The sequence below is a fragment of the Lontra canadensis genome, unplaced genomic scaffold (assembly GCF_010015895.1).
Source record: "Lontra canadensis isolate GAN:19392208 unplaced genomic scaffold, GSC_riverotter_1.0 scaffold53, whole genome shotgun sequence".
Classification (NCBI taxonomy): domain Eukaryota; kingdom Metazoa; phylum Chordata; class Mammalia; order Carnivora; family Mustelidae; genus Lontra; species Lontra canadensis.
The window spans coordinates 11,631,776-11,644,909 of record NW_022631047.1 but is presented as its reverse complement, the minus strand read 5'-3'; the positions used below and the strand labels follow the sequence as shown (position 1 = coordinate 11,644,909).

General features: G+C 38.7%; 1 pseudogene; it reads left to right on the top strand.

Moving 5' to 3' along the window:
- Positions 1–7,260: 7,260 nt before the first annotated feature.
- On the top strand, positions 7,261–8,167 carry LOC116877577 (annotated as a pseudogene).
- Positions 8,168–13,134: the final 4,967 nt, after the last annotated feature.

Below are 13,134 nucleotides of genomic sequence, written 5' to 3'. Positions count from 1 at the left end.
GATCTCTGTATATTCAGAACCCAGCACAGTGCCTGCCACACAATAAAGTTGATAGAATGTCTGAACAGATGTTGAATTAAAGGCTTTGAATCTATGGATTTCACTAGGCAGGGGATTCTCAGCAAGGGCCCAGCCCATTGTGGAGAATTTTGGTGGGGGTGGGGCACGTCCATTAAAAGAAAAAAACAACATTTTCAAAAATTCTGATTTTCATTTTGTCATGAAAAAAAAATTTCCATTGGCCTTTTGCTTCCACCATGATGGGGAAGCCCACAGTGGATTTGTTGCCCCCACTGCAGACAGCAAGAACACTGACAGATGGAACAATTGCTTCTAGACTTGGTTAATGGACAGTACAGGACTGTGATCTCTGGAATAAAGGAAACAAATAAGATGGATTCTAGCATCACCTTTTCCTTCCTCCTGGAGACACTTTCCAGACCACAGAGAGGAGAGCAGAACCCAAGCACAGCCTAGAGGTCACAGTGAGATGAGGATGCAGAGACCAGTGTTTGAAGGAGACTGAGGCAGCAAGAACTTGCAGGGTAGAACACCAAGAAGAAGAAGTATGTAGAGAAAGAGCTCCAGAAATCTGGATGTGTTTGCCCTTAAGTCTGTTGCTCAATATCCAGCCATATAAATACAGGATGAAATCTATGGGAACAGGATAAGCACTATCAGAACACTGGAAGGTAGGCAATTTCCAGAGGTCACGGGGCTATTTGTGTTCAGACCAGCCAGAGTGGAGAGAATTAGATTTGCTCAGTAGAGAGCATTCAGCAGAGACCCCAGAAGAGGCATACTTTAATAACAGTGATCATTAAGCCCTGGACTAAGGGTCTGGACCCTCTCTCTGCAACATTTTCAAGACTTCTTCTGGCTAAGATGCAATAATAGGAACTGGATTTACCCACCTGTTCAAAACAACTAAAAAACTAGAAAAGATGTATCAAACAACAGTTTTTCGAACATTATGTATCAGGACACAAAGAGCAAGGTTCCCTGAAAAATGAGAAATCAACAAGGTGAATGAGACAATTGTCCAGTTTACTGTCTTAAGAGAATTCTCAAGCACGGCTCAGAGAGAAGAAATGTAGGTGGAGTCTGGTAAACGCTTTGAATTGAGGAAATGAAGTTGACTGTGGGAGATGAAGGCAGAGTTTTCAGGACAGAGTACCAGATAAGAGACAGCTGCATGAGAGAGAACTCAGAGATATGCAGAGGAGCAACCCTCTGGAGTGGTCGGCAGGGTACAGATTAGCACATGTGTAAGCTACCTGAAGATGGGGGGAGAGCTACACAAAAGGATTAGAGAGAATAGTACTTGGAGCTTCTGTAGGGCTGGAGACAGTGCTTGTTCCCACCAGACAGATGGAAAAATACAGTAATTCATGAGAACATTAGGTTGAGTACTTACAAGTGTCTTCCCTTAGTAGTGGGGAATAATTATTCTCAGATCAAATGCTGCTCTGGTCCTACCTAACAAATAATAAGAGAAAAACTCAAAAGGATCAGTCTGTTTTCAAGTAACTTAAATTCACTCCAGGAAAAAGCCCAAGAATGTTCATAGAAATAAAAGAACATGCAAACCCCAACATTTGAAGGTGAACTTCAAATGTCTGACATGCAATAAAACATGACCAGTCACAAAGAGAAGCAGGATGATATGAGTCATAATAAGGAGAAAAACATAAAAAGTAGAAAACAACCCATGACTGACCCAAATGTTAGCCTTATTAGACAAGGACATTAACATAGTTACTATACTTATATTTTATATGTTCAAGAAGCTAGAGGAAAGATCAAACATGGTAAGCAGAGACACAGATGATATAAAAGTGACCCAAGTGGAACTTCTAGGGATGAAAACCATAGTGCCTGAGGTGGAAAACAGACGGTGTGGGATGAATGACAGATTAGACACTGTGGAAGAAAACAGTAAAATCAAAGACTTAACAATAGAAACTATCCAAACTCATTGCAGAGAGAAAAGTAATTCAAAAAGGGAACAGAGCATCATTCCAGCAACCTAGCATATGTGTAATTGGAGTCTCTGATGTTGGGGAGGGGACAAAAAAATTTGCAGAAACAATAGCTGAAAAATTTCCCACTTTGAAGAGAATTATAAAGTCACAGATTCAAGAAGCTCAATAAACCACATGCCCAAGAAATATCAAGAAAACTCTAAGACAATCATAACAAATTTATAAAAAACAGTGGCAAACAAAAAAATTTAAAAGCAGCCAAAGGAAAACCACTTGAGAAATAAAGGTAAGGATAACAGCAGAGTTTTTTGTTTTGTTTTGTTTTGTTTTGTTTGTAGGAAATATTACAAATGAGAAGGTGGTGAACAAGCATCTTTAAAATACTGGACGAAAACTATCAATGTAGAATCCTATATTCAGCAAAGTATCTTATTTATTTTTTGTTAAAATCTTTAAAAATATTTTATTTATTTACTTAGTGCATGCAGGCACACAAGAAGGGAAGGGGCAGAGGAAGAGAGAGAGAGAGAGAGAGAGAGAATTTTAAGCAGACTCTGCGCTAAGCAAGAACCATGATGTGGGGCTTGATCTCACCACCCTGAGATCATGACCTGAGCTGAAATCAAGAGTTGGATGGTTGGGGTGTCTGGGTGGCTCCATTGGTTAAGTGTCTTTGTTGGGCTTAGGTCATGATCCTGGAATCCCATTATTGAGCCTAGCATCAGGTTCCCTACTCAGCAGGGAGTCTGCTTCTCCCTTTCACACTCACTGCTCTCATTCTCTCTCTTTCTCTCACTCTCTGTCTCTCAAATAAATATATAAAATCTCAACAACAACAACAAAATAAAAAAACAACATCCAACAAAAATAAGTTGGATGCTTAACCTACTGAGCCACCCAGGCACCCCAAAATATCTTTTTTTTAAATGTCATTTTCAGCCAACAAAAGCTAAACAAATTTATCACTAGCAGACTCATGCCGCAAGAAATGTTAAAGGAAGTTCTTTTGGGAGAGTAAAAATGATACCAGATGGAGGTATGGATCTACCTAAAGGAAGGAAAAGCATCAGAAATGGTAAATATGTTGCGGCACCTGGGTAGCTCAGTGAGTTAGGCTTCTGCCTTCAGCTCAGGTCATGGGCCCAGGGTGCTGGGATCCAGCCCTGCATCAGACTCCTTGCTCAGTGGGAAGCCTGCTTTTCCCTCTCCCTTTGCCCCTCCTCTCACGTGTGCTCTCACACTTGCTCTCTCTGTCTCAAATAAATAAATAAAATCTTTTAAAAAATGGTAAATATGTTGATGAATATACAAAATTTTAAAACTTATTTAAATCTCTTTAAAGATAACTGATAGATTAAAATAATAGCAATATAGTGTAGAGTTTATAATATGAGTAGAAATAAAATGTATGACAATAGCAGGAAGTCTAGGAGGAAAGAAATTCTATTAGATTCCAATGCTATACATGAAGTAGTATAATAACATTTTGAGGTGGAGTGTGCTATGTCAAAAATATACTCTATAAACCCAAACCAACAACTAAAAAAATTACATTTACCAAGACAGATTATATTATGGGCCAAAAACCAATATTGTTTGGATTCAAGTCATATAAAGTATATTTTTTGACAACAATAGAATTAAGAAATCAGTAACAGAAAACATCTGGAAGATCAGAAAACATCTGGAAGTTCTCCAAATATTTGAAAACTAAATAACCCACTTCTAAATAATCCACAGGTGACAGAAGAAATCCAAAGGAAATTTAAAAGTATTTTGAACTAAAAGAAAATAATAATACAACTTAAAAAACTTTGTGGCCTGCTACTAAAGTAGTATTCAGAGGAAAATTTATAGCACAAAATGCCATATTAGAAAAGAAAGAAAGGTTTCAAATCAATGACCTCAGCTTTGACTTTAAGACACTAGAAGAGTAATTAAATACAAAGTAAGAATAAAGGAAATAATAAAGATTAGAGAGATCAATAAAATAAAAAAATGGGAAAAAAGGAAAATTAATGCACCTAAGAGATGAAATGTTTTAAAAGATTATTTATTTATTTATTTATTTAAGAGAGAGGGAGTATGTGAGTGGGGGGAGGAGAGGCAGAGAGGAAGAGGGATAAGAAGACTCCCCACTGAGCATGGAGTCTGATGCAGGGCTAGATCCCACAACCTTCAGATCATGACCTGAACCAAAATCAAGAGTCAGAGGCTCAGTTGACTGAGTCATCCAGGCACCCCTAAAAGCTGAATTTTTAAAGAAGATCAATAAAATTAGTAATATCTAACCAGACTGAAAATAAAATAGAAAAGATGAAAATTACCAGTATAGGGAACGAGAGAAGTGAAATCCCTTAAAATTCTACAGGTATTGAAAGAATAATAAAGGAGTATTATGAACAACTTTATGACTATAAATTTGGTAACTTCACCAAAATGGATCTGTTCTTTGAAAGATCCAGGTTACTAAAGTTCATGCAAGTAGAAATAAATAATTTCCCCGTCCCTCTCTCTCAAATAAATAAATAACCTGAATGGCCCTAAATAAATAACCTAAAAGTTAAAAACTTTGCCAAGAAGAAAATTTCAGACCCAGAGGGCTCCACTGGTAAATTCTGTTAAATATTTAAAGAAGATATAATATCCATTCTCCACAAACTCTTGCAGAAAATTGATGAAAAAGAAACTCATTCTATGAAGCACACATTACCACTTACCAAAACCAGATAAAGACATTACAATGGAAATAAAAGCACTTTAGATCAGTATCTCTATGAATATAGATGCAAACATTCTTAAGGGAATTTTAGCAAATCAATTATAAAAATATAGAAAAATTGGTTATGCTGAGTGAAATAATTCAAGCAGAGAGATTCAATTTATCATCTGGTTTCACTTACTTGTGGAGCATAAGGAATAACATGGAAGACATTAGGAAAAGGAAAGGAAAAGTGAATTGGGGGAAATCAGAGGCAGAGAGAAACATAAGAGACTGTGGACTCTGAGAAACAAACTGAGGGTTTTGGAGGGGTGTGGGGTGGTTAGGTGAGCCTGGTGGTGGGTATTAAGGAAGGCACGTATTGCATGGAGCACTGGGTGTGGTGCATAAACAATGAATCTTGGAACACCAAAAAAATGAAATAAAATTAAACAAGAATAATAAAAAAGTAAAAATACAGAAAAATTGTAACTCTCTAAGTCTGGATTTTATCCCAAGAATGCAACCTTGGTTTATCATTCAAAAATCAGTGTAATTCACCATTTAAGAAACTAAAAATGATTATAATTATTTCAACATAAGCAGAAAAAAGTTTGTTAAAATAAATATAATTTTCTGATAAAAATCTCAGAAAGTCAAGGATAAAGTGGAACTTCTTCAACTTGATAAAGGACATCTATGAAAAATCTATGCTATCCTTCTTTTTAATAGTAAAGGCTGAAAGCTTTCTCCCTAAATTAAGGAACAAGGCAAACTTGTTTCTTTTCTCACTTCTATTCAAAACAGTATGGAAGTTCTAACCAGTGCAATTAAGCAAGAAAAGGTAAAAGGCAACCAGATTGGAAAGGAAGAGGTAAAATGGTCTTTATTTGCAGATGATATTATATTATAGATAGAAAGTTCCAAGAAGATAAAAACAAACAAACAAAAAAACTATGAAAACTAATGAATGAGTTCAGTAAGGTCATTGGTTATAACGCCAATATACTAAAATCAATTTTATTTTTATGTACTAACAATAAACAACTTGAAAATGAAATTAAGAAAATAATTTCTTTTATAATAACACCAAAAAGAATTTAATACCAAGGAATAAATCTACCTAAAGATGTTCAAGACCTGTACGCTGGAGATTAGAAAACTAATGATATATTATATTTGGGCTAATTGAATTTCAATTAAAAAATTACTAAAAGAAATTAAGAAGGTCTAAATAAATGGTCAGACAGTCCACATTAATGGATTGCAATATTCAATATTATTAAAATAGCAATTCTTCCCAAATTTATAGACAGATTCAATGTAATATCATTAAAAATTTCCCCCCCTTTTTTTATACTGGGCAATAAAATTCTAAAATTTATATGAAAATGAAAAAAAAACAAATAGCCATATTTTTGAGAAAGAAAAAAATGGAGGGCTTCTTGATTTTAAAACTTACCATCTTGATTATTAAAACTAACTTTCTAGGGGTGCCTGGATGGCTCAGTGGGTTAAGCCTCTGCCTTCGGCTCAGGTCATGGTCTCAGGGTCCTGGGATCAAGCCCTGCATCAGGGTCTCTGCTTGGCAGGTAGTCTGCTTCCTCCTCTCTCTGCCTCCCTCTCTGCCTACTTGTGATCTCTCTCTCTCTGTGTCAAATAAATAAATAAAATTTAAAAAAAAACTAACTTTCTAGTAAGTTTTCAATAGAACTTTTGCATAAAGATAGAAGTACGGATCAATAGAACAGAATTGAGAGTCCAGAAATAAACTTGCACATTTATGGTAAGTTGACTTTAGACTAAACTGCCAAGGTATTCAATGGGGCAAAGAGCTAAATTTTCAACAAATGGTTTTGAAGAGAACTGGATGTCCATTTTTAGGAGCATGAATTTAAGTCTTTACCTCACACTACACATAAAAATTAACTTTAAAAATGATAAATTGGGGTGCCTGGGTGACTCAGTCGCTAAGTGTCTGCCTTTGGCTTGGGTCATGATCCCAGATTCCTGGGATTGAACCCCTCATTGGACTCCCTGTTTGGTGGGAAGCCTGCTTCTCCCTCTCTCACTCCCCCTACTTGTGTTCCTTCTCTCGCTGTGTCTCCCTCTGTCAAATAGATAAATAAAACCTTTTTAAAAAATGATAAATTGGCTCTTTCTTATCTTGAAAGATGGCAGGTGAAAACTCTGAGAAGGTGGATATTAAAGAGAAGAAACTTGAAGCCAAAAAGTGTGATGCTGAGGGCACCTGGGTGGCTCAGTCATCTATATGACCAACTCTTGATTTTGGCTCAGGTCCTGATCTCGGGATTGTGGGATGGAACCCTGCAGTGGGTTCTGCAATTAACAGCATGTCTACTTAAGGATTCTCTTTCTCCCTCTTCCTATACCCTCCCTGCTCTCCCAAATAAATAAAGAAATCTTAAAAGAAGAAGAAGAAGAAGAAGAGGAGGAAGCCTGATGCTGGTGGCAAGGTTAAGAACTGTAACCTCCAGGCCAAAGAGGGGGAAGTCCCATTGAAGCCAAAGCCCTGTCCTGGTCAAAGGAATTGGCCGGTATTCCTGGTCAGCTATGTATTCCAGAAAGGCCATGTACAAGAGGAAGTATTCAGCTACAAAATCCATGGGTGATAAGAAAAAGAAGAAGAAGGTTGTTGCTACTGTCACAAAACCAGCTGGTGGTGACAAGAATGGTGGTCCTGGAGTGGTTAAACTTCACAAAATGCCTAGGTATGATCCTACTGAAAATGTGCCTCAAATGTTGTTGAGCCATGGCAAAACAAAAAACAAACAAACAAAAAAAACCCCTTTCAGTCAGGTTGCCTGGGTGACTCAGTTGGTTAAACATCTTGCCTTTGGCTCAGGTTATGATTTCAGGGTCCTGAGATCGAGTTCCATGTCAGGCTCTCTCCTCAGCAAGGAGTCTGTTTCTCCCTCTCCCTCTGTGCTCCCTCTTTCAAATAAATAAATAAAAATCTTAAAAACAGAACAAAACAAACCAAAAACAAAACAACACCACCACTGACAAAAAAACCCTTTCAGTTAGCCTGTGAGAAACTTTCGAGCTAGGATCACTCCTGGCACCATTATAACTGTCCTCACTGGGCACCACAAAGGCAAGATGGTGGTTTTCCTGATGCAACTGAGCAGTGACTTGCTACTTGTGACTGGCCCTCTGGCCCTCAATTGAGTTATTCTGTGTGGAACATGCGAGAAATCTGACATTGCCACCTCTACCAAAACTGATATCAACTATGTGAAAATCCCAAAACACCTTACTGATGCTTACTTCAAGAAGAAGAAGCTGTGTAAAGGTGAAATCTTCCACATGGAGAAAGAGAAATGTGGGACTACAGAGCAGCTCCAAGGTTGATCAGAAAGTGTGGACTCATAAATTCTGCCAAAAATCGAAGCTCTTTCTTAGCTTCTGGGCTACCTCCGCTCTGTGTTTTCTCTCACAAGTCGAGTTTGTGAATTAAATAACTGATCCATTTCAAAAAAGTAAATAAAATAAACAAAAAATTTTAGAAAGGACAAGTTGGACTTCATCAAAATTAAAAGTGTGCTTTATTTTATGGTCATTTTAGAAAGTTAAAGAAACAACAGACTGGGAAAAATATTTGCAAATCATGTACCTGATAAAGAACTTATATCCAGAATATATAAAGATCTCCTACAACTCAATTATAAGAAGGCAAGTAACACAACTAAAAATTGGTCCAAATATTTTAATAGACATATTACCAAAGAAGATATATGAATAGACAATAAACAAGTGAAAAGATGCTCAAAATCATTAGCCTGAGGGAAATGCAAATTAAAACTACAAAGAAATATCCTTTCACACCCACCAGGATGACTTTGCAATAAAAAAGAGACAAAAACCAGGGTTTGTAAGATTATGGAAAAACCAAATCCTTCATACACTATTGGTGGGAATGTAAAATGATGCAGCCTCCAAAAATAGTTTTGAGCAAAAATGCTCAAAAATTAAAGAAAAATGAAAATATAGGTCTATACAAAGATTTATACATGAATGTTCATAGCAGTATTATTCATAGTTGTCCCAAAATGGAAACAAACAAATGTCCATCAGACTGGTGAATGCATAAACAAAATGCATACACTCTCAAGATGGAATACTTTTTGTGTAAACTGTTACAGAGTACTGATACATGGTATAAGATAGAAGAACCTCAAAAACATTATGCTACATGAAAGAAAGCAGATAGTAAAAGATTACATATTATATGATTCTCTCTTCTTTTTTTTAGGATTTTATTTATTTATTTGGCAGAGAGAGGGACACAATGAGAGAAGGAACACAAGCACGGGGAGTGAGAGAGGGAGAAGCAGGCTTCCCAGCAAACAGGGAGCCTGATGTAGGGCTCGATCCCAGGACCCTGGGATCATGACCTGAGCTAAAGGAAGATGTTTAACCACTGAGCCACTGAGCCACCCAGGCACCGATCTCCTGGTGACTTTTATCCCTGGGTCTTAGTTATCCAATTTTGGGTTTTATTGTTACAAGCAAAAGTCATTTAGGGGAATGTGCCTCTTCTGAAACTCATTTTAAGAGCAAGAAAGATACCCATCTACATGGTGATCAGAGCATGCCGAGGCAGTCCCCGATAAAAGATTCCATTAGCGCTTCCAAAGTTCCTGCTACCAGTGTGGGGCTCAGGGATCGTCCCCCAAATAACTTGGCCTCAACTTTTGACATTTCTTACAATTCTGCACTTTGACCAGAAGCCTCTGTCATATATATGGCAGCCAAGCTATTTTACCACAGTGAGGGGAAATTTTGGTGTATGATAATGTTCCCTAGATCCAACAGAATGGATGCAAGTACTACATGGGAACTGGACTTAGTCATCCCTAAGAGCCTGCGGTTCTAGGGAAGTTACAAGTACACTATTCATATTACTCAATTCAGAGCGTCATACTAGTTTCTGTGGCGAGCAGGGCTAGCTGGCTACCCAATAGATATTCCTTACTTGCTGCTTTCACATACAACTGTGTAAACATGTAATGTGGGCTGTGGCAACCATCTTGTGACCATGAAGGAGAAGCCAAGAAAACCACAGAAAGGTTGAACAAGAACCTGATGTTGTTGAGCTACAGAATTGACTAACCCTGAAAACTTCTGACTCTAGATTCTTTCTTAAAATCAATCTTATTGTTTAAGCAACTTGAAGTGGGTGTTTTGCTTTGGTCTCTTGCTCTAGCCAGATGCATTCTAACTAACACAAATTCCTAAGCTATCTTAATATGCAGATCCTAGACTGAAATCATAGACATATCTTTTACCTCTCTCTGTTATTAGGTGACAGGTGGCCAGCATCTAGGTAGGACCCCACTGATTCCTGTCTCCTGGTATTTGCACCCGGCACTGGCCTTCCCCAAGACTGAATCAGGGCTGGTCATTGTGACCACTGACATATGGTAGATGAGATGGTGTGCGACTTCTGATCCTGGGTCATACAAATACTGCAGCTTCTCTCTTGGCCTCTTGGTTTACTTACTCTGCAGGAAGCCAGCTCCATGTTGTGAGAACACTCAAATATCTCTGTGAAGAGGCCCATGTGGAGATCAGAGGTCCCTCACCAACAGTCAACACCAACTTGCCAGGCGGTGAGTAAGCAGGTCCTTCAGTTACAGTCAAGCCTTCAGATAATGGCAGTTCTGACTGACCTGTCTTTATTTTATGAAAAGCCATGAGCCAAAACAGCTGGCCAAGCCATTTTTGACTTCCTGACCAATAGAAACTATGAGAGATAACAAACACTTATCTTTATTTTAAGTCACTAGGTTTGGGGTTAATTTGCTATACAGAAATAGATAAGTAATACAGGGAGATAGTTCTCTCATGTTAGAACCCAGATTCTACTCCTCAGTACTTCATCACAACTGCTTTCCTTGCAAGTACTCAAACCCCCACTTAAAGATGTCCAAAATTTCACCCACAAATGACTCAAACTGGGATTGTGCTTCGCTTTGTACCCAGCCTGTAAGTCCAGATGCTCCAAGTTGTTTATTTTATTTTTTTAAAGATTTTATTTATTTATTTGACAGACAGAGAGAGAGAGATCACAAGTAGGCAAAGAGGCAGGCAGAGAGATGGGGGGAGCCAGGCTCCCTGCGGAGCAGTGAGTCTGATGTGGGGCTCAATCCCGGGACCCTGAGATCATGACCCGAGCCGAAGGCAGAGGCTTAACCCACTGAGCCACCCAGGCGCCTCTCCAAGTTGTTTTTATTCTAAAAACAGTTATTACCCATTCTTCATCTCTTCCTTTTCTTCTTTTCCTTCTCCATCCTTTCTGTCTTCTAGTCTTTACTCTAAAAGTATGAAGATTTTTCAAAAACAGATCCTCAGACTATTAAATCACTCAGTGCAGGAGTTAGCAAACTACCTACTGGCTAATTCTAACCATCTGCTATTTTTGTAAATAAAGGTTTGGTTTTTTTTTTTTAAAAGATTTTATTTATTTATTTATTTATTTTTGAGAGAGAGAAAGTGAGAGAGTGTGTGAACAGGAGGGGGAGAGAAAATCTGAAGCAGCCTCTGCACTGAGCACAGCACCCGACTGGGGCTCAATCTCACCACCAAGAGATCATGACCTGAGCCAAAACCAGGAGATGGTCCCTCAACCAACTGAGCCACCTAGGTGTCCCTATAAATAAAGTTTTATTGAGACATACCCATGCCAGTTTGTTTACATATGGTCTAGGTCTGCTTTGTCACTACAGAGCTAAGAAGTTGTAAGAGAAACTATATAGCGTATGAAGCCTGAAATATTTACTGTTTGGCCCTTTATAGAAAAAGTTTGCAACCCAGACTTAAGGTTTCTAATATTTTATTGCATGCCACTCTCCTCAAGGCTTCTGTGTTCCAAAACTTAGAGAGAGTACCAGTCACAAGCTATCTCATGAGGCATCATTCACCTTCACAATCTAGGAAGTCCATTGCTCTCAGGTTCTCATCACCTGTACTGTAAACATCAGTCCATTTCAGCCCAACTCACTTCAGTTTTTCTGCTTTGTTGATACTGGAGTTCTCAATCCACTGTGAAGTTGTGGGGTGGGGTAATGATTCCTATTTCCTCCCTTCCTTTTCTCTCCCTCCCTTCCAGTAAGTATGGGTGAGATGGCAAAGACATCGTAACTCATTATTTATGAATTGAAAAACTATGCAGGGAGGTGGGAAAATTTTGTTCTGGAAGCAGACACACAGACACACACACACACACACACACAGACACACACACCAGCAAACCAGGCTGAGCAAGTTTGGCATCGAGATGCCATACTGTGACCCATAATCACAGAGCACTTCTCAGCTCTGGCCCTCAAGGAGGAAGAGGAACAAGGGCAATTCCAGCTATTACAGGCTCCTGGACAGCAAATGAAACACTCTGCTGTAAATTGTATATAATCACAGAGGAAGACTTTTATTTCTCCGTGGTTACAAATGGGACTTTTCCTTCCTCTTGTCTAGGAGGAAAGGAACAGGTTTAGATCAGTCTGGGGGAGTTTCATTTGGCCACAATGACCAGAACTCTCTCTGGATCCTTACAAGGCCCTGGTCCTATATTCAGGACCTGTGTAAACAGAGCTTCATAGGTCTCTTTTCTTATGCCAAATTTCCCTTCTCCTGATGATACAGTTTCTGTCCTTAGGACCAAGCACATCAACTACAATGGTAGAAATTTTCAGATGCTTGGAAGCGGCAGAAACAGAATAGAAGCTCTTGCTCATTCTGTAGCATTTCTGAAGCTTTTCCCATATAGTCTCTGCCCTCGGGGAGCTAACAATTATGTAGGGAAACCAATTATTTATAGGAAAATATTGAGTTACAGATGTCTGGACTTTTGAGAAGCATGAAGGGAAAGGATCATTACATACTACATAAATTTTTATTGTGCTGTGGCAAGCTAGACAAGTTCTCCCCCAGGTTTATTTATTTATTTATTTATTTAATTTTTTTTTTTAAAACTTTATTTATTTATTTGACAGAGATCACAAGTAGGCAGAGAGGCAGGCAGAGAGAGAGAGAGAAGGAAGAAGGCTCCCTGCCGAGCAGAGAGCCCGATGCGGGACTCGATCCCAGGACCCTGAGATCATGACCTGAGCTGAAGGCAGAGGCTTAACCCACTGAGCCATCCAGGTGCCCCCCTCCAGGTTGTTTTTAGAGATGAACTTTCCAGGGGTGATGGGTGATGTTCTACAGGGTGGTGATGCTGGTAGCTGGAGATTGGAGTGCCCCTTACTATTCCCACTTCTACATATTTTTCTCTCCTCTACATACTGGGTGAGATACCACAAAAGTGGAGAGAGTGGTAAACAGTCTTTTGGAATGGAGACAAGAATTGCATACACAAAGCTGTTAGAAAATGAGACGGAAGAAAATGACTTCCGAACTGTACAGAACAGAGAACAGGGAGTC